The 15,522-nt window shown below is 47.2% G+C and overlaps 1 protein-coding gene across 1 annotated transcript in view; it reads left to right on the top strand.

Annotated features, from left to right (window-relative positions):
- The window catches only part of LHX4 (LIM homeobox 4), a gene marked incomplete at its 5' end in the record, with an annotated part of 79,353 nt that overhangs the window by 33,210 nt on the left and 30,621 nt on the right, over positions 1-15,522 (top strand). The gene's annotated exons all lie outside the window — the stretch shown is intronic.

Genomic DNA, 15,522 nt, shown 5'->3' with positions numbered 1-15,522 from the left:
GGTGCGTCTTGTGGTCTGGTGCGTCTTATAGAGCGAAAAATACGGTAGGTGCAGAGAACTTTCCACTTTAGCCTTGGGGAGTTTGCTAGCCCTCGAAGTAGCTGCAGGATATGCAGTCTCACTTCCTTTCAAAAGTAGATGTTTGCTGATACTTGAACAAACAATTTTCGCTTGGAATAATTGAGAGATCACATAGTGACTGAAAGGGCAAGCAGGCAAACCATGATGATAATGCAGACTCACCATACGGGATTGCTGTAAATATTACTGTTATGAAATTCTTGATAAAAGTGCTATAGAAAATCTGGGTACAGCATTTCTAATTAATATCATATTCTGATTCTGTAGCAACGGTATTTATTTTATACAGATATATAGCTATATATCCTGCTTGCTTCACAGAAATCTCCAGTATTGCTCCCTTGACGTAATTATTGCCAATGTAATTGTTCTTCCATCCAACACACCTACTTCCTTATAGTCAGATGGGGCAGCAAGAGCAGTGTGTATTTTCCGGCCAACATTTTCTTCTTGGGAGGATTGAAATAGCTATTGAGAACTTACTTCTGAGCAGACATGTTTAGCCCTATGCAAATAACTTATGCTGGGACACTTCTCCCGGTTCTCCCAGTTCTAATGTTCTTTACCCTAGGTAAAGATAAAGGGACCCCTGACCATTAGGTCCAGTCATGGCCGACTCTGGGGTTATGGCGCCCACCTTGCTTTATTGGCCGAGGGAGCCGGCGTACAGCTTCCGGGTCATGTGGCCAGCATGACTAAGCCGCTTCTGGCGAACCAGAGCAGTGCACAGAAACACTGTTTACCTTCCCGCTGGAGCAATACCTATTCATCTATTTGCACTTTGATGTGCTTTCGAACTGCTAGGTGGGCAGGAGCAGGGACCGAACAACGGGAGCTCACCCCGTCACAGGAATTCGAACCACCGACCTTCCGATCACCAAGTCCTAGGCTCTGTGGTTTAACCCACAGCTTCACCCGTGTCCCCTAACTCAGTGCAAATCAACAGAAGCCTCAATAAAGGTAGCTTAATATCTTTGCGCCATTTAATCTATGAAATAAGTGTGATAAAATAAATTTTAATAGCATATGAAGGAGTACTTGTATAACATCTTAGTGCCCTTTTGTATTCAGTGCGGGATTTATGTATAAGCTAAACAAGCTATAGCTTAGGGGCCCCTCCCCCCAAAAAAAATCAAAGGAAAAAAAACCTGGGTGTACATATAAAACAAATAAAATAAAACCTACATACAGCAACAATGGGTTGTGTTGTGTAGGCTCCTATGATGTAAGTCATGGGCCCTGCCTGCTAGCCTGGTCCCTAAAATATCACTGGTTTGTTCATTTCTATATATAGGGTGCTTACATTCTGCATGGACTGGTTGCAGGGCAACATGTGCAAATGGCTTGAGATACCTATTAAAGGTAAAGGGACCCCTGACCATTAGGTCCAGGTGTAACCGACTCTGGGATTGTGGCACTCATCTCGCTTTATTGGCCGAGGGAGCCGGCGTACAGCTTCTGAGTCATGTGGCCAGCATGACTAAGCTGCTTCTGGCAAACCAGAGCAGTGCACGGAAACACCGTTTACCTTCCCGCCGGAGCAGTACCTATTTATCTACTTGCACTTTGATGTGCTTTCGAACTGCTAGGTTGGCAGGAGCAGGGACCGAGCAACGGGAGCTCACCCCGTCGCGGGGATTCGAACCGGCAACCTTCTGATCGGCAAGTCCTAGGCTCTGTGGTTTAACCCACAGCGCCACCCGCATCCCGGAGATACCTATTAGGCCCATCAATTACCATATAGCATATATTCAACACAAAAAACAGCAACAATTTGTTGTTGCCAAAGGACAGCCGGACATTTAAAGGGCCCCATTACCTTCAGTAGCTTAGGGCCTCATCAAACCTAAATCCAGCCCTGTTTGTATTCATTGATCAGAGCACTGGAAGCCAGCAACAGAGCTATGTTCTTATGGAGCAATTAGGCAGAATCCTATCTCCATACATAAAAAGAACTTGACTTACTTGTGCGTTTGGGGTTTTTTTTTGCCAGATGCTGTTATGGGCAATGCCCACTGCCAAGCCGTTTTCTGCCCTAGGCAACTACATGCACGCACACACACACACACACACACACACACACACACACACACACTACAATTGCTCACTTCGTTTTTCAAAAACAGGTGTCTACATACGAATTACTCTAAAAATGATAAAATTCTTCAAAATAGAAAATGAAAGGAAAATATTATCAGAAAATTCTAAGATACAACAAAAACTGGTCTGTAACAAACTGTGCCCCTCCGAGATCTGTGCCTGAAGCGACTGCCTCGTTGGCCTAATGCTAGCACTGGCCCTGGTTGTGGGGCATTCCTGACAGGGAAGATGCTTCCTAGACAGTGCTGGATTTACGTATAATCTATATAAGCTATAGCTTAGGGCCCCACTCTCTTGGGGGCCCCCAAAAAATTAAAGGAAAAAAACCTGGATGCACATTTCTAAAAATAAGATAAAGAACAAATAAAATAAAACCTACATACAGTTGTAGCTTAATAATTATTTACCTATTAATATAATTCTTCTTAATTGTGTTTCACTATTAATATACTACTTCTTAATTGTATTTCAGTTCAACAATTACTTTGATAAAATACATATTTTGTTATGTGCAAATGGCTTTAGATGCCTATTAGGTCCATAAATTACCATACAGCATATATTCAGCACAAAAGAAGCGACAATTTGTTGTTGACAAAGGACAGCTGGACATATAAAGGGCCCCATTACCTTCAGTAGCTTAGGGCCTCATTAAACCTAAATCTGGCCCTGCTCCTAAAGAATTGGGCAGGGTCCTCTGAAGCCTTTTGCCTGCTGTCGGTGATGTCTAGGTCTTCTTTCTCTGGACAACAATTCTTCTCATCTATAGCCTTTCTAGTGCTTGTGGAGTGCACTATAAAGTCAGGATCAAACTTTTATTTAGCTATTTTTTATTTACATATTGAATTTGTATACTGCCCTTCATCTAAAGATCTCAGGGCTGTTCACAGCATCAAAATACACAATAAAAACACTCTCTGTTGAGAGCTCCCTCTCTGTCTCCCCAAGGCTTTGAAGGGTCAAGGAAGCATTTGGCTCCCAGTACGTTTCCGAGCACAATTCAAAGTGTTGGTGCTGACCTTGAAAGCCCTAAATGGCCTTGGTCCAGTATACCTGAAGGAGCGTCTCCACCTCCATCGTTCAGCCCGGACACTGAGGTCCAGCGCCAAGGGCCTTCTGGTGGTTCCCTCACTGCGAGAAGCCAAGTTACAGGGAACCAGGCAGAGGGCCTTCTTGGTAGTGGCGCCCGCCCTGTGGAATGCCCTCCCACCAGATGTCAAAGAGAAAAACAACTACCAGGCTTTTAGAAGACATCTGAAGGCAGCCCTGCTTAGGGAAGCTTTTAATGTTTGATGCATTACTGTATTTTAATATTTTGTTGGAAGCCACCCAGAGTGGCTGGGGAAGCCCAGCCAGATGGGCAGGGTATAAATAAATAAATATTATTATTTCCAAGAGCAACAACAGGGAGCATATTACTACAGTCAAATAAATGAATAAATACAAATTCCCTCTGGGGTTTCATCATAAGCATTTGTTTTTCTTTGTTTCCTATGGAAAGGCCCTGTAATACGCATTTGTGGAAACTCTTACAAAAGCACTTGGCATCTGCAGTAGCTGCAGTTCGAAATTAAATTAATAATAGAATTACCTCGTGAGTCTACAAGGAGAGTGAAGCATTTGCCTAGAGCTGTGGTTCCCTAAATCCACAATCCCTTCAACTACTTGAAAATGGCAAAGTTTCTCTGCGGACCACTTACTGGTTGTTTAGCTGTAGTGCGCTGTGCTAGATGCTGTGTATGAAATGCAAATTTCAATGCAATTAAAGCCAATATAGATATTTAATGTGATGGGTGTTCTTCACACGCCTGCTACAGACCACCTGAAGCAAGCTCATAAACCTCTGGTGGTCTATGGATCACAGTTTGGTCTGGAGGATGTGTTTTGAGTTACCCTGGTGAACGAAGCTGAATGGTGTGTTTGTCTTCTTTCATGTTTACAAGGCTTCAGCCTAATCCATTGAAAGGGCATAGTTGTCTTTCTTTTGTTCGTATTTCAGTGCATTGGGTTAAGGAACTCCTGGTAGACACACCTTGAGTAGAAGATTTGTGAGTAGTCAAAGCTCAGACACTGTTTTGTTTTTTCTCTCTACCTTTTTTACAGTTTACTATTGAATGAAGCTTGGCCTTTAAACATAAGATACATTTTCTTTATCCTTTTGTTTGAAGGTAATAATAATAATAATAATTAATAAATAAATAAATAAATAAATCACCCCACCCATCTGGCTGGGTTTCCTCAGCCACTCTGAGCATCTTCCAACAAAACACTAAAATACAATAACCTATTAAACATTAAAAGCTTGCGTGTCGAGGTCCCCAGGGCCACCCCAATAACTCACACATCACACAGAATTTTTTGTTTAAGATTTTTGGCATAATTTTGGCCACAACTTTATTGAAATACAAATTTGTGAGTGGTTGCTTAGGCATTGGTTGCGACTATCTGCCCCCACCATGGGGGATAGAATGACATTGCGCACGATGCAAAAGTCAGAATAGGGGAATACACTTGGGGGTTACGCGGAGCAGGGAACCTGCCCTCACCCCAAATGCAACCAGGAGCTCATTGCTATGGCTTGAGCTCCCTTGACAGAGTGGACAAGCAATAGTTAGCCCCCAATTCCTTTAACGGAATCCCTTGCAGCAGCAGCATTAGAGGGGCAGGCACTCAACCTACGAAGGAGAACACGCTTTCCCTAAACAGGGCTGCCTTCAGATGTCTTCTAAAAGTTTGGTAGTTATTTTTCTCTTTGACATCTGGTGGGAGGGCGTTCCACAGGGCAGGCGCCACTACCGAGAAGGCCCTCTGCCTGGTTCCCTGTAACTTGGCTTCTCGCAGTGAGGGAACCACCAGAAGGCCCTTGGCGCTGGACCTCAGTGTCTGGGCAGAACAATGGAGGTGGAGACGCTCCTTCAGGTATACTGGACCGAGACCGTTTAGGGCTTTCAAGGTCAGCACCAACACTTTGAATTGTGCTCGGAAACGTACTGGGAGCTAGTGTAGGTCTTTCAAGACTGGTGTTATATGGTCTCGGCGACCGCTCCCAGTCACCAGTTTAGCTGCCGCATTCTGGATCAGTTGTGGTTTCCGGGTCACCTTCAAAGGTAGCCCCACGTAGAGCGCATTGCAGTAGTCCAAGCGAGAGATAACTAGAGTATGCACCACTCTAGCAAGACAGTCCGCGGGCAGGGAGAGTCTCAGCCTGCATACCAGAAGGTTCTGAAGAGGTGTCTAGTAGAATCAAGAACAGAAAAGGTGACTTTTTCTTTACTGCCTAATTAAGACGGAAAAGAAATCCTCAGGGCTTCAAGTAGTTTATTATGTCCCAATTAAACTCCTGTTAGGCAAAGATCACAAGACGACCCGGATAGTCGCCAGATTCTGCACACAGATCTGTAGGCGCAGACCATCCCCTGATTCAATATAGTTTGTTAAGAAAATTCCCAAACTCGGGTCCACGGGAGACTCTGGGTCATTTCTCTATGGCACTCTAGCTTAAAGTTTTTATGTGTTTATATGCCTACCGCATTTTTAAACTTAAAATCCATTGCTGTATATTGTTTTAAATGTTTGTTTTGCTTTTGGGATTGTAGTTCCATTTGTGTTTCGCAAGCTGGTCTCTGACCATAATAAATTTCATGTTCATGTTCAACTGCAATTTTAAGGTGGCAATGACAAGCCCTGCACAGAGGTGTGAGAAGCTTCATCTAGCTGCTTTTTAAAAAAAACACAAATAATTGGCTGATGTCAAAACATTTTTGGAGTATTGTTATATCAATTAACTGGTGTCTATTAGACATATTTTTTCTCCCCTGCTTGCAGAATTGGAGCTGGTGTTTCAGGGGACACCATCAGCTTTGTGCATCTCATATTCTAGGCCCCAGCCACAGGGCATGTTGGTGTCATGCAATAGTGTCAGGGAACTGCCATCAGCGTCGGAGGGAGAGAGCAAAATCCAGAGGGATTCCGGAGAGTGTCCCGGGATTGGGAGAGGCAGCCCCTCTTCTGGGGAAGAGAATCAGCGTAGCACCAGTGGAGAAGGGGGGCAGATGGGGGAAGCGGCGAGGCGGTCCCATGACTCCTTGCCGGGGACCAGCGGGGAGAGTAGAGCTCCTCCGCTGCCTACGCCCTCCTTGCGCAGAAGGCTTTCGCGCAGAGAAAGTAGGAGGAGACTAGGCGTCAAAGAGCTTCTTTGCTGGAAGAAGTTTAAGAAACGCCCACTGACGGATTCTGCCAGCAATTGAGACAGCCACGGGTGAGTGGCTGTCCGGACAGAAAAGGTTCACTCAGGCAATCCAGCCAGGTGTTTGCACCGGCTTACGCACAAGCAACCCCTAAAACCATTACAGCAATCCGTCAGTCCTTGACGTTGCTTGTGCGCAGCACCGGAGAGGCAGCACGATGAGCCAAACGGGGCCGGCCGGAGAGACAGAGCAAGAAGCCATGATGCGAGGTCTGGTCGAGAGGAACCGAGACCTGGAGGCGCATGTCGCTACCCTGTCTGCACGGCTGGAGGAGAGACGGGCTCAGGATGCACAGGTTAGAGCCACCCCGATAGGGAGGAAGGTCCCGGGGCTGGTACACAAGTTTGGTGGAACGCCCCAAGACTACAATGCCTTCCGGACGGAAATTCAGTACGCTTTGGAATTGCAGAAAAACGACTTTGCGGATGACGGGGAGAGGGTGGCTTACATTATTGGACATCTGCAGGATGGGGCGCGCGAATGGATCAGGCCCTTGATGGCATCGGGGAATGACGCTTTGAAAGATCTTAAGAAATTCTACCTCGCGATGGACGCGATGTTCTCCAGTGAGATTGAGCAAAGCGTGACACAGAGGGAGCTGATGGGGTGCAAGCAGGGGAGCCTGACCGTCAGAAACTACTGGTCGCGTTTTGAAATGTTAGTCCACAAGCTCGGGTGGAATCTGGACTCTGAACCAGTACAAATGTTGTTTGAAGCGGGTCTGGCCCCCGAAGTGAAAGACGAGTTGTCCCGAGCGCCCCGCCCGCGGTCGATGGATGAACTCACAAAGGCTGTGCTTGCAATTGGTGTACGCCAGGAAGCGTGGGCTCAGGAAAAGCGGGAGATAAGGGCGGAACATTTCCATGACAACCGCATTCCAGAGATGCCGAGGGAGCCTTCCCAGGTGGCGGAGCCGATGGAAATTGATGGAGCGCGCGCGCGCAAAGTTTCAAACACTGGGGAAGGTCGGAAAAAGGAGTGGAAAACTACCAAGAAGTGTTTCCTGTCAGAGGCCGGGACATTTTGCAAAGGTCTGCCCTCAGCGAAAGGCCTGGCAAGGCATGATGGGGGCTGCAGGCCATGACGATAAGGGGGAGGAAGAGCAGGTGCAGGGAAACGACAACGCCTGGCTGCCAACCAGCAGGGGCAGCAGCCAGGCCAGCAACCAATAGAAGTGCCCCAGCCTGACCCCCCCAAGGCAGCTATGGCCATAGAGGTGGTGCTAGAACTCCCAAATGGGCACCCCATCAAAGTGGAGGGGCTGCTAGATTCTGGCAGCTCGTGTAATTTCTTCAGCAGAGACTTCGCTCTGGAGCACCAGCTCCACCTGTTGCCACTAGATTTTCCCTTGCAGGTGACCACCATCGATGGCAGGGAACTCCTGGGAGGGGAAGTGACACACCAGACACCGCCAATGCGAATGAGTGTCTCCAGACACACGGAGACCATTGCCTTTCACGTGGCCACGCTGGCAGGACCCCCGATAATACTGGGAATGAGCTGGCTGGCAATACATGACCCAGTGGTGTCATGGCATCAGCGGTCGGTCACCTTTGGGTCAGCTTACTGCTTAGAACACTGTCTGGGAGGGAAGGAACCAAGAAGGACTGTGGCCAGGGTGGCTGGGGTGGCCCTGGAGCAAAAGAGGGAGGTGCCAACACAATATGCTGATTTGAATGAGGTCTTCAGCGAGAGGGAGGCAGACAGACTGCCCCCCCCCACAGGCCATTTGACTGCCAAATCAACCTGCTTCCAGGGGCTCAGTTACCGGTGGGTAAGCTGTATGCCATGTCCGACCGGGAGATGCAGGAGTTGCGGCAGTTTATTGACAAGAACCTGAAGAGAGGTTTCATAAGGGAATCAAAGGCGGTGGGAGGCAGTCCAGTGTTCTTTGTGGACAAAAAAGAGACTAATCAGCCCAGATTAGTCGTGGATTACAGGGCCCTAAACCTGGTGTCAGAACCTGTGACTTTCCCAATGCCCAGGATTGACAATATTTTGACACGTGTGAGGCAGGGGAAGATTTTTACCAAGCAGGACCTCAGGGGAGCATACAATCTGATTAGGATAAGGGAGGGGGGCGAATGGAAAACGACCATGTTCACCCCCTGGGGGCTTTTGAGTACTTAGTCATGCCATTTGGATTACAATCGGGGTCTGCCTGCTTTCAAGCCTTCATGCACCATGTGTTGGGGCCCCTGCTGTACAAGAATTGCGTAGCCTTTTTGGATGACGTCTTAATCTATTCGGACAATGAAAAGCAACACGTCAGAGACGTCAGGGAGGTGCTACAGAGATTGATGAAGCATCGAGGTCGAGTTCCTGGGGTACAGGTTGTCAGACAAAGGACTAGCCATGGATCCGGGCAAAGTGAAGGCAGTGCTGGAATGGAAAGCCCCCCAAAACAGAAAGGATGTGCAGAGGTTCCTAGGCTTCAGCAACTTCTACAGGAAGTTCATAAAGAACTTCGCTCACTTGACAGCGCCCATAATGGATTGTCTTAGTAGCAAAAAGAAGTTCGCGTGGACAAAGGATGCGCAGCAATCCTTTGAAAAACTGAAGAAGGCGTTCGCCTCGGAAGAGCAGCTCCTGCACGTGGATCCGGAGAAGCCCATGAGACTGGAGACGGATGCGTCCGACTGTGCGATCGGAGCGGTCCTTTTGCAGCCCGGGGCCAAGCAGAAGTGGATGCCGTGTGCCTTTTTCTCTAGGAAGCTGAGCAAGTCGGAGCAAAACTACACGGTGTATGACCAAGAACTGCTTGCGATCTATACGGCATTTCGGCAATGGAGACATCTATTGATAGGGGCGTGGCACAAGATCCAGGTCCAAACTGACCACAAGAACTTGGAATACTGGCGGACCGCGCGAGTGCTCAACCAGAGACAGATCAGAGGGTCTCAGGAGTTCGCCAAGTTTTTCTTTGTGATCCGATACGTGCCAGGAGAAGAAAACGTAAGGGCAGATGCTCTCTCCCAGAAGCCGGAGTACATGGAAGGAGAGGGGCCACCAGAGACCAGGCACGTGTTCCCCGAGGACCAGTGTGTGTGTGGGGGAGCGTTGGTTGGGAAACGAGAACTGGCAGGGCTCACCAGAGACGATGAGTTTGCTCAAACAAAAATCAGGGAACTCAGGGACGGAACAGAAGTCAATGGAGGGTTTGAGGAAAAGGAAGGACTACTGTACTATAAGGGGGCGCTGTATGTACCAGGGGAGACTTTGAGGGGGAAGGTACTTAGACAACTCCATGACAACCCAACAGCTGGGCACTTTGGACAGCACAAGACCATGCTACTTGTCACCAGGCAGTTCTGGTGGCCAAAGGTGAGGGAAGACGTAAGAGAATATGTACGAGGGTGCGACCGATGCCAGAGGGCAAAGGGGGAAAGGGCTGCCCCCCGCGGGGCTACTGGAACCCTTACCTACACCAGAAAGGCCCTGGGAGGTGGTGTCCATTGATTTTATGACAGATCTGCCCAAGTCAAGGGGAAAGACAGCGGTCATGGTAGTGGTTGATCTCCTGACTAAAATGTGCCATTTCGTAGCTTGCTCACATGCAGCAACGGCAGAGGAGACAGCCAGGCTGTTTGTGGATCACATTTTTAGACTGCATGAGGCTCCATTGAGGGTAATCTCAGATCGCGGGAAACAATTTACTTCCCGGTTCTGGCGGAGACTCATGAGCTTGCTACAGGTCGAGGTGAGCTTCTCGACGGCGAGGCATCCAGAAACCAACGGACAAGCCGAAAGAGCGAACGGCGTACTCCAGCAGTACCTACGCTGCTATGTCAGCAAGAGGCAGAACGATTGGGTAGAGAAATTAGCTTTGGCTGAATTTGCGTACAATAACGCTGAACACGTGTCCACCGGAATGAGCCCTTTCATGGCCAATTACGGGTCTCACCCCAGGGCCTTCCCGGGGTGGGGGGAGGAAGGATGGAGTGTACCTGCGGCTGAGCAATTTGTGGAGGAAATGGAGGCCTTACACCAGCAACTCAGGCTGAACTTGGAGCGGGCCAAGGAAGTCTACAAGAGGCAGGCAGACAGGCACCGTCGGGAGGGGGAGGCCATACGGGTGGGGGACAGGGTGTGGTTGTTGTCCCAAGGGTTACCCCTAAAGGGAGGGTGCAAGAAGTTGCAGCCTAGGCGGCTGGGGCCGTTTGAGGTAATACAGCAGGTTAACCCCGTGGCATTTAAACTCAAGTTGCCTGACAGCATGAAGATACATCCGGTGTTCCATAGGTCCCTACTTTCACCTTACAAGGAGGGGTGGGAATTCCCGGGACGGGAGGAAGGGGTTACCACCCACCCGCGGGTAGAGGAGAGGGAACACTGTAACGAAGCCACGGAAATACTCGATTCAAGGTGGCGAGGTCGCCAGGTAGAGTACTTGGTAGCCTGGGAGGGGGAACCTAGGTCTGAAAACACTTGGGTCCCGGCTGAATCAGTCACTGACGAGTATCTGGTGGAAGAATTCCACGGTTTGTTCCCGGAGAAGCCCAAACCATTAGCTAGATTCTGGGAGGAAGAATTTGGACCCACAGATGACGACGGGGACTTTGTGGGTTTCCCTGCCTCCGAAGAGGAGGGAGGGGAGGTGTCCGAGGGAGAAGGATCAGACTGGGAGGTTCAACCAGCGGGGAGAAGTCCGAGTGGATGGGAGGCTGGTTTTGAATCCTCAGAAGATGATGACAGTTCCTTCAGGGGATTCCCCGCATCGTCGACTGAGGAGAGAGAGGAGGTTGTACCGGAAAATTGCACCAGGGGTGGGGTGGGGGGTCCCGAGGAGGAGGTGGAAGAAACGCCCACTGACAGATTCTGCCAGCGATTGAGACAGCCACGGGTGAGTGGCTGTCCGGACAGAAAAGGTTCACTCAGGCAATCCAGCCAGGTGTTTGCACCGGCTTACGCACAAGCAACCCCTAGAACCATTACACATGGCTTCCTCAAGTTGTTGTGTTTTCTCCCTCAATCCCTTCAGCAGCTTCTGTTTCCATTCCAATAACTCGTCCTAGGGTTGATGAGAAGGCAGATAATAACTATTCTGGGCCCAGCCAAGAGGGAGCTACTGTGCCTATAGATTCCACCCCGGTTATAGCGAAGAATGATTCTGGAGGAGCTACAGAATTGTCTTGTCTTCTGCTGCTAGTTGGTTGGGCTAGCAAGCTCATCTCAGCCACTTAGTGGTCGAGGGGACAGAAAATTGTACTATTCTTCTTCTTTGGCGACCACTCATAGCCAAGTAAGATTGTCTTCCAGGAACACGGTCATAACAGTGAGTCTGTAAGTGACTGTGGAGGCCAATTCTAGATCCACACGTTCTTCCACAGTGGGGATATTGGTTTCCGGGCGGGAGTTGATCATGGTGTGGATTTGCCAAGCATGCCTTCCTCTTAGCACATTTCTCCCTTTTGTCCTGAGTTTGAGTGTCTTCAAAGTGCACGACACTTTTGGTAAAGGCTGCTCTCCAACTGGAGCGCTTGCAGGCCAGTGTTTCCCAGTTGTCAGTGTTTATACTACTATTTTTTAGATTTGCCTTGAGAGAGTCTTTAAACCTCTTTTGCTGACCACCAGCATTATGCTTTCCATGTTAAGTTCAGAATACAGTGGACCCTCCAGATACGAACTTAATTCGTTCCGGGTGTCCGTACATATCCCGAAAAGTCCACATCTAGAGGCGCCGCTTCTGCGCACATGCACGGCGAAACCCAGAAATATACACTTCCGGGTTTGCTGCGTTCGCAACCCGAAGGTAACATAATCCGAGGGTCCACTGTAGAGTAGTTGCTTTGGAAGATGATAATCAGGTATCTGCACAACATGACCAGTCCAACAAAGTTGATGTTGAAGAATCATCATTTCAACACTGGTGATCTTTGCTTTTTCCAGTACACTGGCATTAGTTTGCCTATCTTCACAAGTGATGTATAATTTTTTTTGGAGACACTTTTGATGGAATCTTTTGAGGAGTTGGAGATGGCGTTTATAAGTGGTCCATGTTTCACAAGCATACAGCAAGAAAATTATACACTTCTAGGCCATCTACCTGGGTGTGAAGTCTTTGTTTTTGGGTTGAGGACAGGTGTTCATTAAGACCTGCTTGAGCGTCATGCTGCTCATCACTTTGGCTGGCCGGTGATAGACCTCTTTGCAAATTCAGCCACTGCACAGTAACATCAGGAAGGGAACTCAGAAGTAATAATAATAATAATAATAATTTTTATTTATACCCCGCCCTCCCCAGCCAAGGCCGGGCTCAGGGCAGCTAACAAGCAATAATAAAAGCAAGTTGAATGAATACAACTTAAAAACAAGATTAAGATACAACATTAAAATATTGAAACATTGAAATATTAAAATGCAACCTCATCACAGGAGAAAGAAAGAAAAAAAAGAGGGGGTAGGGAATCAAACTGATTCTGAGCCAAAGGCCAGGTGGAACAACTCTGTCTTACAGGCCCTGCGGAAAGAAATCAGATCCTGCAGGGCCCTGGTCTCATGAGACAGAGCGTTCCACCAGGCCGGAGCCAGTGTTGAAAAGGCCCTGGCTCTGCTTGAAGCTAATCTAACTTCCTTAGGGCCCGGGACCACTAGGGTGTTGCTGTTTATGGACCTTGAGGCTCTCCGTGGGGCATACCGGGAGAGGCGGTCCCATAGGTACGAGGGTCCTAGGCACTAAGTAGTAGTGCTTCAGTAGTTAAAGGAGTGGCAAAGGGGTAACACGAACGCCTTTCCTGCACAGAGTCACGCAGTGGCTTAACCTAAGACACCCTCCAGCATATAACAATCCCTCCAAGCTGTTTTGCATTAGAAATAAATCCCTTTTAACTTTAATATTTCTCCGAATCAAAACCTGCTCTGCTCCTTGCAGCTGCTTTGCTTCAGTTGTGGGAGTGGGGAACCTAGGCATGGCATGGATTGGACTGATGGAACGAGTGCATGGCGCCTCTGGGATCAGTTCCAGGTACAGTATCTCAGGCTGCAGCCCTGTGCAAAGCTACCTGAGAGTAAGCCTCATTTAAAACAGATGGACTTTATTCTGAGTAAGCATGCACAGGATTGTAGCCTCAGTGACCCAGTTAGTTTGGTAGACAGCTGGTGCCCTGTCTGCCTGCTGTGGGGACTGACGGCAGGGGGCAGGGTGTGGGGAGGACACAAAACAGTCATGGCAATGCACATTGCACTGGACCCATTTCTGTGGGCAAAAGAGCATGCGGACTTTTGAATTACATTGGGAAAAGGAGGGAAACAGGTACCGTATTTTTCACCCTATAAGACGCACCAGACCATAAGACGCACCTAGTTTTTGGAGGAGGAAAACAAGAAAAAAATATTCTGAATCCCAGAAGCCAGAACAGCAAGAGGGATCACTGCACAGCAAAAGCAGTGATCCCTCTTGCTGTTCTGGCTTCTGGGATAGCTGTGCAGCTTGCATTCACTCCGTAAGACGCACACACATTTCCCCTTGCTTTTTAGGAGGGAAAAAGTGAGTCTTATAGAGCAAAAAATATGGTAATTCTCAGTTATGTGTAAGGAGATGCATATTCTGTTGTTTAAGAAACATATAATTGCTTAATCATGGAATGTTTAATTCTTCAGACACATCTAACATGGCTTCCAGGAAGGATTGAGGTTAAAAACTGGCAGATTTTAAGAGCTATTCTAGCTGGTTTTTCACACACAGTGTGAACTCAGCACCATAGCTTGCCTTATACATTGACAAATGCTGGATGAGCTTTGTCCCTTCTGTTATGTATTGAGTGACGGTCCATATGGAAGGGCTTGCACTTATTTAGGCAGGTGGACTATCTACCCTCATATTGGCTGACAATTGGGCAGAGGGGTCCTTTTGAGTCTTGCTGTCCAAGGTCTTTTATTTGGAGATCCGAGAGACTGAACTATGGCACCTCTTCTGTTTTTATATATAAGCAGCTCGTATTCGTTGATTTACCTGAAAGAAAACAAAATTGAAGGTTTGTTTTTGTTTTTAATGCAATCATTTAAAAGAGAACTATACCATACCTCCTCTGGGAATTGTGTTGTCGATGGCATTGGTGCTAGCCAGTAGGTGCCCCCCACAGCTGGGATTGTCCTATTAAACTAAAAGACACCGAAAAACTGCAGAACTGGGTTTTTTCCCCTAGCACCTATTCCAGAGAAAAAGATGCATTGAATTACTGTGGTGCATTGTGAAGCTGCCTCTGCTACTCTTAAAAACATCTGACTTCACATTTAATGTCAGTACAGTAGTTCTTAAATTTTGTTGTGCTAAGGATACGTATCCTGGTTTTCTTCTTGCTTGAGGCCCACCAGAGATTTATTCTTACTGATATGGCCAACCTATGAGAGGCTTGAAAGGCTTCCAGACTAAAACTGAGCTTCTATATTTGTCCCCCAAAGATATATGCACACACAGCCAGGAGGTTCTTTGATGTTTACAGCTACTTGCATGCGGAAGAGGCAAGTTGTTTTTAATTTTACATTTTAACTGAAAAGCGGCTTGCTCTTTGGCATGTGGTGGAAACCTTAGAAAAAGATCAATTTTTCCAACTGTTTTCTATATTAGTTTCACTGTAATCTCATGAACCCCAAGGGGACACCAGAGCCTCTGGGGCTGAGCATTAAAACAGCTCAGTTTGGGGTTTGGATAATTACTACCAGTCATCATTAATAAATAACCTTGCTATAGCTTAGAATTAATTATCACCAGTTCAAGTGAGGGGAGAGTCTTTGTCCTGTCCAACAGGCAATGGGTTTTCCCACCTTTTTCTCAATTTGATCCTTTTACATGGTTTTATGCATGTGACTTGCCATTCTTTTTATTGATTATAGTTTAGTAATTCTTTATTGCAATTGTTAAGTGAAAACTGTTTAATTATTATTTGCTGATTTTTAATTTTACTCTTTACCCAGCTAGATGGGCAGGTATAAGTAATATATTATTATTATTATTATTATTATTATTATTATTATTATTATTACAGATTTTTGTATGGCTTTGTTTGATGCAAGTTGTTTATTTTAAAGTTATGTTTTTATTATGACTTTTTGTGTATTGGATCAGATTGTTATTGGGTATGTGGTCTTTGCTGCC

This window comes from Podarcis pityusensis, assembly GCF_964106645.2.
Source record: "Podarcis pityusensis genome assembly, chromosome: 6".
Lineage (NCBI taxonomy): Eukaryota > Metazoa > Chordata > Lepidosauria > Squamata > Lacertidae > Podarcis > Podarcis pityusensis.
This window is presented reverse-complemented; position numbering and strand designations above follow the sequence as displayed.